We start from the raw sequence: 8,509 nt of genomic DNA, 5'->3' as shown, positions 1-8,509 counted from the left end.
TAAATCACAATAAGCCCCTCTTAAACCAAACTAAGTGTTCATAGCAGGGTTTATATCAGATTAATGAGAGTGGGTTAAAAACTGATTTAAGTTAAACCAATATAACTTTCTCAGGTTGAGAACCTCTTCCCAACAGGGACTTGCCCGGGCTCATCTAAAACTGTTTTAAAAAATGAATAAATTAGGCGCAACTTTTGATGAAAACTAGGACATGGGAAAACAAAAATCCAACCTCCTGCCTCCCCACCAGGACCCTTATCAGACCTTGATTTATACAAATCAAGCCAGACGCCCAGTTTGAAACAGAAAAATATACTCAGTTTTAGGTTGCCCGTGCGCTGCACCCCCCTGGCAGAGCTTTGCAGGAGCGGGGCCCGGGTCCTATTTTGTTTCTTTCTCTTACTTTATTCCGGCTCTAAGCAGCATTTCCTCACTCATCCCCGGTGGGTTTTTTCCTCGAAGAGCCTTCAGTGGGGCTGGACAGCGCCTGGCCCATAGGGGCCCGCCCGCCCTGCTGGCCCCAGCTCCCTGGCCCCCGGCACTGTCTCAAACCCGGGAATCCCAATGGCCTCGCCCTGCACTTGAGGGCGGAGGGACCGAACGCCCAGGCCCTGGGCTGGCGGGAGGGGGAAGGAGGAGGAGGAGGAGAACAAGCGCAGGGGCGGGGCCGGGAGGAGGAAGCCGCGGCACGAGCGGGAGGGGCGGGGCTGCCGCTCGATTGCTCTGGCTCCGCCTCTCGGGCGATCGATTCATCCTGGCTCCACTGCGGCGGGCTGGCCGCGCGAGAGGCGGAGGCGCTGCCGGGAGGGAAGCTGCCCAGTGCTGGTTACAAACACCGCGGCGGCCGGTGAGTGACGCGCCCCCCCCCAAGTCAGCGCGAGCCGGCTCTGACCTGCCCCCGAGCTGCCGAGCAGCCCCCCCCCCCCCGCGCCTCTGCGGCTCCTGCCCCCCCACCCCCCGCGGGGGGGGGTCTCACTGCCGATCATAATAACGATCCGGATCGGGCCGTTGGGACCCGCCCGTTATCCTGCCCCCGCTGGGCGCTGGCTCTGTGCGGGGGAGGCGCCCCCCCCCCACGCTGTGACGGGGGCGCTGGGGCTGCCGGAGGCTCCGCCTCTCGCTGCCCGGCACAGCTGCGGCCGGCCACGCCTGTGCTGCGAAGGGCCGGCGGAGCGCAGGCTGCTGCGGCACGCGGGGCCCGGGTCAGAGCGTGTTCGGCTCCAAGCCGCTGTCCCCTGCAGTGTGGGCGCGGCCCAAGCCGCAGGCCCGACTCGGGAGGTCTGTGTAGGGCATCCGTGAGCACGGCCGCGCGGCCTGGGTCTGGCTGTGGGACCCACCTTGGCAGCGAGCGCTGGCTTGGGAACACTGCTGGGTATGTCTGCACGGCAGTTAGGCATCTGTGGCTGGCCCTTGCCAGCTGACTCATGCTGGGGGGGCTCCTGCTAAGGGGCTGTTTAATTGTGTTGTAGATGCTTGGGCTGAGGTCTGGGACCCTCACAGCTTGCAATGTCCTAGAGCCTGGGTTGCAGCCCAAGCCCAAATGTCTACACTGCAATTAGACAGCTCTTAGCCTGAGCCCTGTGAGTATGAGTCAACTGGCAGGGGCCAGCCACAGGTGTCTAATTGCAGTATAGACATACCCACTGAGTTCATAAGCCCAGGTCCCAGAGACCTGGGTTTACAATGCAGTGTAGACATACCCTTATAGCTGGCCACATAATCATTGATATTTTGTCAACTTGGCCACTGACCAATGTGTTGGAGAAGCAACCTGAAGGATGCAGCTGAGGCTGCAATGTGCTGTCATTTCTGTGACGCTTTCAACACTTTTTTGTTCACCTACTTGATCTCAAATCTTGGAGGTTGATATTAAAAAAAACATGTTTTTCAATTAAATGGAAGCTCTTGTTCAGTTTTTATTACGTCTGTGTCACTACAGATATATTCTTCACTGAAGAGTGAAATCATTGATACTACAAAGACTTTACATTCTAGAGGCCCCATAAATATCGTAAACGGGCAAGTAGTGGTGTTTGTTCTTCATTGTAAGCTACAGTTGAGGAGTACTTGACTGTACTTCCACACTTCGGGCAGTGGCATGGAGAGCCTGGAAACCTTCAGAGCCCTGTAGCAGGGAGCCTGGAAGCTCTGAAAACTCCAGCTCTCAGGGCTTCCAGACTCCCTGGCCAGCTGGCTGCCTGACCCTCAAGGGATCTGACTTCTTATGCTGGGAGAGCTGGGCAGCCCAGTGAGCCAGCTGGTCCAGGAGTTTTGAAGCCCTGAGATTCCTAGCCCTTGGGCAGTCTGCATCCAGGCCAGGGTCTCCAGCAGCTGCTGATATAATTCATGTCAGTTTCACGGCTGCCCACCCTTGAATAGCAGTGGTGAAACAACCAGGTCCCTTTCACTGAGCATCTGTGGGGATCAGGGAGTATATTTTGTTTGGGAAACACCATTTTTCAGGGGAAAAAAAATTGGTTTCAGTCTGAAGTGGACCAAAACCAAATTTTGAAATGATGGCATTTCCAGTGAAGCACAATTTCAATGAGCTCTGCTGTAAAGGGGTGTGTGTGTGAATTTTTTTGGATCAAGCTGTCAAGATAAACATGGTAGTAGCCCTGTATATTCTTTACCAAATGTATTAATTAGATTATATCCTTGATGACAGGTGAGTTAATTAGCATATTTGCTTGCTCTAATATCATTTAAACATGCAGACTTTTTAAGAGTCCTTCAAACTTGGCTGTTTCATGGTGTTGGTAAATACTTTTTCTTTTGCAAGCTTTATAAAAGAAGCTGGGGAGCTCATAGACTTTTGAGAAGCTTAGAAGAATGTAGTAAATAACTAAAATTAACCATCCATTCATCCAGAAAACATGTTTAGGAAATAGTTTTCAGTGAATTAGATGAGTCTTTTAGGCCAGATTATCTTTTGATATAACCCCCCTTACCTAGTTTACAATTCTTCAAAACTTAAGTGGCTTCTTGTCAAAGTACTGCATTTCTAAAATGCTATATCTAATTAACTCCAGATTTCCACACCAAAAAATGATGTTGACAGGAGATCATACATGACAGATTTCAGGCAGAAAGCTACTTATCTAGCCAGATTGCTCCCTTATTTTGTGTTATAGATGCCTGTATGATTTGAAGAGCTTATCTTCTACTAGTTAAGCAGGGTTGTATCTCCTCTTCCCTTTCCAACCACCAATTCACTCCTTGTTACTAATCTTCATTAAAACCTTGTAAAGCTTTTAATGTTTTGTATTAAATCATGAAATATTCAGAACATTGTGATCTGAAAAGAATATAATACAAATATTGTTCCTCTAATATATGTAGTAGTGTTCATAAAGTTCTTGTCATTTAGGTTACTCCTACACATGAAATGAAGGTGTACTTTTAATCTAACTAGTGCAGGTATCAATAGCAATAAAGATGTGGTGACATGGCTTTCAGTGCTGGCTACTTGCCACTGTATAACCCTGGTGGGACCCTGGGTAAGCTAGCCCTTGCTGAAGTCTGTGCTGTCATGTCTTTACTACTATTGGTACTCATGCTAGCTAGATTAAAGCTAGGGTGGGTATGTTTACTTGCTTTACAGCCATGTCTTCATTTGCTGTGTAGAAATAACCTCAGAATGTTTTGGGCTTTAAGATTTCTCATGGTTTTAAAACATGTTTACAGAACAGCATTGACGGTAGCTAAGGCAAAAGCAAACACTAAAGTAGGGGTAAGCAACCTATGGCACGCGTGCCGAAGGCGGCACGCAAGCTGATTTTCAGCGGCGCACTCACTGCCTGGGACCTGGCCACTGGTCCGGGGGGCTCTGCATTTTAATTTAATTTTAAATGAAGCTTCTTAAACATTTTAAAAACCTTATTTACTTTACATTCAACAATAATTTAGTTATATATTATAGACTTATAGAAAGAGACCTTCTAAAAATGTTAAAATGTATTACCGGCACGCGAAACCTTAGATTAGAATGAACAAATGAAGACTCGGCACAGCACTTCTGAAAGGTTGCTGACCCCTGCACTAAAGGTTTTCAGATTTAAAATATACTGACAGTCTTGCCATATTCCAGATTTAGAAATTTCTTTATCTGGTTGTATTTATATATTCCTTTATGTGTTGGACCACTCAGCATAGTGAATATGATCCAAAGTAGTAAATAAAATAGGTGATTAGATGAGAGAGTCTATATCATGAATCCTATCATGATGAAAATTGCAAAAAATAAGCAGTATGTAACACATTCAACTAATTTTTAAACATTTATTTAAATAGTTATGAAGTCGGAGTTTAAGGAAGCATATTTTCAAAAAACATAAATCAGATTTAATTTCAATCTTATTTTAAATATATTTCTACTTATGCAGAAATCTGAAAATATCAAAAATCCTGGTTTATCGCTAAAATTCTAAATGTAAAGTTCAGAATATCTGACAAAGATAGAGGGTTGAATGTGAGAGATGTTTTTAAAGTTGCATTATTTCAACTGCTAAATTATGTCAATTTATGTAAAGCAGCCTGGATGATAATTTACCCTGCATTTCTGTTTCCAGCAAAAACAAGCCTGTAAAGCAAAAAGATTGATATTGCCCAGAGCTACAAACTCTGAAAGGCTCTAGCATGTATATATATTTAGTAAGTTTTCTCTAAATGTATGTTGCTCACAGACTGAGTGACTTCATATCTGTGCTTCTGCTCTCCTAGTCGTTATATGGGAATAATGATAATGACTGCCCTGAAAAGCATGTTGAGATATATTGATGAAAACTGCTGTGTAAAAGCTAGTTGTTGTTGTTATGCAGCCTTTATCCAGATGCTTTTTCTAAAAATTGGTTGTTTGATCCAATGGACTGGTTCTTAGATGAGGTTTGTCATCATACGATGATATGTCCAACAGTGTCATGTAGCGACAATGGGCAGTCATTATCATTATTCCCATATAACGACTAGGAGAGCAGAAGCACAGATATGAAGTCACTCAGTCTGTGAGCAACATCAGACCACTCCCATGATAAACCCTGTGAGAGGAGATCCTGAGGAAGAAATTTTCTTGAGGATCCCTTCACTGTTGGGAGGAGGTGACTTTTTTCTTCCTCAAGAAAAAGCTCTTGTGCCCACCTTCCTCAAATCTACTGGATCCCCGGGGCCATCTGTTTGGAGGTCCAGAGTTTCAGGCACTACCTGACTCAACTCTAAATATACTGGTGGATATGGAGAGAAATTATGTTCATCCACCACTAGTCTTGCCTCTGGTCCATCCACACTTTCCTCCTCCATTCTGGTCTATCTACTTCTGTCCCCACTTACAGTGTGCATTGTGGGCTCATGGATTGCCTTCCACAGTGAAAGCAAAATGGTGCTGTGGGAGAAAGAACTGCCCTGGGAGGGTTCCCTTTACATGTTGATTGTGGGGGATGATCTGGGCAGTGATTTTAATATCATATAAAGTAAGTGTGATTAAAAATAAAAAATGTTTTTTTTCCTTGGATATTAGGTAGTGCATATGCATAGTGGTAACTTTTCCAAGTTAAAGACTTCACATTCCAGCCTCCTAACCTTAATGTAGCCAAAGGCACTAGTCTGTGTTTACAGCTGATAAACTATCAGTTGCAAAAATAAAACTGATTTCAAATTGAGTATAAAAGCAATCTCAAAATTAATCGGTTTGTTTACATTTCTATATCTCTGTATAGCTTGATAGAGGCAAAACCACCTGTCTTCTGGGATCTCATGCCAAAAGTCAGCCTTGGATACACTTTTTAATGCAAGATTACAAATTCCTGAAATTAGAGGTTTATAATGGGAAGGCTCAATTTACCTATAGAATCTTAACATCCTAGACTGCATATCAGTAACACGCTTAAAACAAACAAAATAAAACAAACAACACTATATTCCTCACCACTATATTTGACATATATATAAAATACAGATTTTTAGACTATTAATGGATGAGTCTAAGGCATCTTCTTCAGTAGGAAACTGAATAATTTAAACTTTTTTTTAACAATAGAGGTAATGATATGATGCTGACTGTTCAGTGTAGACAAAAACAAGTTGTGGTCAGCATTGTCAGGTAGTCATGGTAACCCTTCTGGCACTTGGGACCATACACAATTGTGTTTATAAAAAAAAAACCAAAAAAGTAAATCTCTCTTTCACCCACCCACCCCCCGGTTTTAAATATGATTGAGCTTCCTAGTGAAGTAAAGCCCTAAAGAGGTCTATATTCTATCAACATCCAAGGAAACTGACAATAAAATAGGGTCCTGACCTCCCAATCAGATTCATATAGCCAGACCTTGTGCATGTGCAGAACTGCAGAGTCAGTGGGACTCTGCGCTATACTGTATACAAGAATCAGATTGCATTGTATTAGGGGCCTGGATCTGACTGCAGTATTGGGACCTAAATGAATGTATAGGCCCCTAGAAGTGTGCTCAGGTATATATTTTAACCCTTTTTGGTTGAGCTTTACTGACTCTGTCATAATGTCTGTAACAATGTATTCTATATCGGTGGTCTCCAACCTTTTTACGCCAAAGATAACTTTTTGAATTTAGGGGCAACCCAGGATCTACCCTGTCCCTTCCCCAAAGCCCCGCCCCCCCTCACTCCATCACTCCCTCCCCCTTGCTCACTTTCCCCCACCCTCGCTGGGAGGGGGTGCGGGTTTTGAGCTAGGGCTGAAGGGCTTGGAGTGTGGGAGGGGGCTCCAGGGTGAGCCTGGGGCAGGGTGTTGGGATGCAAGAGGGGGTGAGGGGTGCAAGCTCTGGGAGGGAGTTTGGGTGCAGGAGGGGGCTCTGGGCTGGGGCAGAGTGTTGGGGTGCGGGAAGGGTACAGGGTGATGGCTCTGGGAGGGGGCTCAGGGCTGGGGTTTGGGGTGCAGGAGTGGGTATGAGGTGCTGGCTCTGAGAGGGAGTCAGTGCTGGGGTGAGTTTTGGGGTGCAGGGTGCTGGCTCTGGGAAGGGCCTGGAGGTTGGGGTGCAGGAGAGGATTCAGAGTACAAGAGGGGGTATGGGGTGCTGGCTCTGGGAGGTGGCTCAGGGCTGGGGTTCGGGGTTCAGGGTTCAGAAGGGGGTTCAGGGTGCAGGAAGGGGTATGGGGTGCTGGCCCTGGGAGGGGGCTGGGGTTTGGGGTGCAGAAGGGGGTTTGGGGTGCAGGAAGAGGTATGGGGTGCTGGCCCTGGGAGGGGGCTGGGGGTTGGGGTGCGGCCTCCTGCTGGGCAACACTTACTTTGGGCATCTCCTGGTTGGCGGCACAGTAAGGCTAAGGCAGGCTCCCTGCCTGCCCCAGCCCCACGCTGCTCCCGAAAGGGACCAACATGCCCCTGTGGCCCCCCGGGGAGGGGGTCACGCAGCTCCATGCGCTGCCTCTCTGTGTAAGCACCACCCCCATTGGCCAATGGGAACTGCGGGGCCGGTGTTTGCAAGCAGAAGCAGCGCGCGAGGAAAACCCTTGCTTCCCCGCCCCCGGGGCTGTGCTGGCTACTTCCCGGAGCAGTGTGGGGCGGCGGCAGGCAGGGGGCCTGCCTTAGCAACAGCCACACTATACCGCCGAAGATCATGATCGGCTGGTTGGTGATCATTGCTCTATATCTAAAGAGGCTGATAGCAGCTCCAAAGTCAAGGTTAGACTTTTCACGTAAAAGTTAAATCTCTAAATGAAACAAAAACTTCCCACTGGTGAGTACCTAATGGTGAATACAGACACACTGAATTTTCAAAAAAAAAAATTTGAAGACCAGAGTCTCTCTTTAAAAATCTAACTACTTTAAAATTGCTATTATTGAAAATTTTCAAATGCCTGGTGGTGTGTGTGACTGAAATGGTTCTCAACATTGATACATTGCTTCATGCTGCAAAAATGAACATTATGTTCTTGACAAATAATCTTAAAGAACTATAAAGAAAGGTGGTATGCTTTTGTTATCATAACATAGTCCCTTTTCATCATCACGGAAGGCGACAAACTTTAATTCTTTACAGACAGCTTCAGTTCTCCATAACCACACGAGAGACAGGCTTTTAGACAGAAGATCCAGGCTACAGATTGGGAGCACACAGGCCACCTCCAATATTAATACAGACATATTGCTTGTGTTAAACTGAGGGAAACATATTATTTGCATATCTGTGCATACAGGCCCACATTCAGGAAAGCATTTAAGCACATATTGCATAGGAACTACTCGTGCTTAAAAGTCAGGCACATGCCTAAGTACTTTGCTGAATCAGGGTCGGTAGCAAGCATGGGGTATTGGGGGAGTGCAGAATACTTTGGGTACGTCTTTACTACCCGCCATATCGGCGGGTAGCAATCAATTTCTCGGGGATTGATATATCGTGTCTCATCTAGACGCGATATATTGATCCCCGAATCAGCTCCTGTCGACTCCGGAACTCCACCAACCTGAACGGCGGTAGCGGAGTCGACATGGGGAGCCATGGACATCGATCCCGCGCAGTGAGGACGGTAGGTAATCCGATTT

At 46.5% G+C, this 8,509-nt stretch overlaps 1 protein-coding gene across 1 annotated transcript in view; it reads left to right on the top strand.

Annotated features, from left to right (window-relative positions):
• The first annotated feature begins 752 nt into the window (after positions 1-752).
• EXOC2 (exocyst complex component 2) overlaps positions 753-8,509 on the top strand; it is a 186,492-nt gene continuing 178,735 nt past the window's right edge. Inside the window, exon 1 of the mRNA XM_045006233.1 lies at positions 753-847. The gene's annotated coding sequence lies outside the window, so the exon portion shown is untranslated. The remainder of the gene's footprint in view (positions 848-8,509) is intronic.

This window comes from Mauremys mutica, chromosome 2, assembly GCF_020497125.1.
Source record: "Mauremys mutica isolate MM-2020 ecotype Southern chromosome 2, ASM2049712v1, whole genome shotgun sequence".
NCBI classification, from domain to species: Eukaryota; Metazoa; Chordata; order Testudines; family Geoemydidae; genus Mauremys; species Mauremys mutica.
The sequence above is the reverse complement of the archived record's forward strand: the minus strand, read 5'-3'. Positions and strand labels throughout refer to the sequence as shown.